We start from the raw sequence: 2,277 nt of genomic DNA, 5'->3' as shown, positions 1-2,277 counted from the left end.
GGTATCGAGAGGGTGGGTGATGGAGTTGATGAGAAAGATATGCCATCCCACGATGTCATATCCGAGATCCGTACATTGTTCACCGAACACCATGAGTGGTGTAGGGGTCAAATTGAATCAATGGATAAAAAGGTTTTGGGTTTAGATAAGAAGCTCACGGATTTGGTCAAAGATGTACGGATTTTAGAGGACAAGGTTCGTATCTTGGAAGGTTCGGGATAGGAGCGGGATAGGAGGATGTTGAGGTACTTACTTTATTGTTTTTTGAATTCTATCTATTGTTTTATGAATTTCGTAAATTTATTTTGTTGACTTCTAATTGTATAAAATGCGATCACATACAATTTAGAAGTCAACAAAATAAATTTACGGAATTCATAAAACACTAGATAAAATTCAAAAAAACAATAAAGTAAGTACCTCAACATCCTCCCATCCTAAACCTTCCAAGATACGAACCTTATCCTCTAAGGTCCGTACATCTTTGACCAAATTCGTGAGCTTCTTATCTAAACCCGAAACCTTTTTATCCATTGATTCAAGTTGACCCCTACACCACTCTTGGTGTTCGATGAACAATGTACGGATATCAGATATGACATCGTGGGATGGCATATCTTTCTCATCAACTCCATCACCCTCTCGATACCTTTCACCCTCTTCTTCATTACCTTCCTGATACGTATCACCCGCTCCATCCTCCTTACCCTTACAAGCCTCCTCACCAGCATCCTTACCCTCCTTGTCCTTCCCGTCAACATCAATATACGACTCAAAAAGCTTATCAAAATCAAACTGACGACCCTCAATATAATCAACGAGAGCATTATACCAAGAAGCATTCTTATCGGTATCTTCCACAACAAGTTTGGATCGGGGAGGAGTGTTTTCCTATAAATACATATATATCAAACACTAAATATAAGGTAAACATTATGAACATCACGTAGAGATACTCACAGTGGGAAGCTCAAACACTTGATCAAAAGTCGGGACTTTGATTGTCTTCCATCTATTTACACAGGGTGGAGCAAGTTCGGTTTTCTTCACGTAAAAAGTCTCTAACGCCTTCCAAAGCTCAAATAGCCAAACCTATACAAGGTAGACAAATCCAATGATTAGAACGTTAATAAAATACACAAATAGTATTCAACAGCTGGTATAAAAATACTTACTTGCACTACATGAGCAAATCCAATCAGTTGGTATTTAGCTGGAAAAGTCATTCTTTTTTTATCAGTAATTGCTTCCTTTCGTTTAGCAATATCTCTTGTATGTTTCAGTCCAAGTCACCTCGCCCCACGGGAATGCATCAAATAGCATGGGATAATCAGCAAGAACTATCCAATCCGCATTCACCAACCGTAATCTCTCCATTGTAAGTAGACAACGATGCACAAAATACAACATCGCCATACTTACAGCTTCATCAACATTCACTTTTTTCCAATCAGTGTCCGACCACACTTGAAAAACATCACAGTGAGTTATGGTTTTGATCTCCTTGAAGTACTTGGTCAATATCACCCTCTTCTTTAACTTCTGAATCCTTTTCGTAAACTCGACCAAACCACCAAATCGTAATCCCGACATCAGCCCATATTTCCAATCACTTATACGCAATTCAACCCCGACAATCAAACCACATCTCTCTATCCTTTGGCATCTCGTGCATAATCTCTCTCGTTAGCAATAAATGCATAAAGACACTTGAGAAAAAGAAGTTACCGATTTCCATAAGGTGTCCATCTGCTTTGGAATGTCGTTCTTTGGTCTTCCGAAAATCTTCCAAGTATCTCAATCATGGCATCAAAATCTCCTCGTGCAGTTATTGTTCCTTTCGAATCTAAACTCCAAGAGTACTTAAATTTCATACCAGTGTCTTGTTTTGCAGATTTATCTTCACCGGTGGCACCTATAATTGCATTAAGAGCATTCAAGTTAAATTTCACACAATTTCAATCAATTTCAATCATAAAATCACCATCGCAAATAGAAATATGCGATCCAATTAAGCAAATGCGATAATCGCATTTGATGGAAATGTGATCCAGAGAACCAAATGCGAAACGCATTTTCTCCTTTTGGATCGCCTTTCAGTAAATGCAATAGGGTTTTAGCTCAAATACGATCGCATGATTTTGGTTTAAATACGATCGCACTTTACGAAATGCAGTTCAAATTCATCATATGTGATTGCATTTTACGATATGCGATGAGGATTCATAAAATGCGACCGCATTTGATGAAATGCGATGCGTATTCAAAATTTGCGAT

This window comes from Euphorbia lathyris, chromosome 5, assembly GCF_963576675.1.
Source record: "Euphorbia lathyris chromosome 5, ddEupLath1.1, whole genome shotgun sequence".
Taxonomy (NCBI): Eukaryota; Viridiplantae; Streptophyta; class Magnoliopsida; order Malpighiales; family Euphorbiaceae; genus Euphorbia; species Euphorbia lathyris.
Note: the sequence above shows the minus strand (reverse complement) of the source record.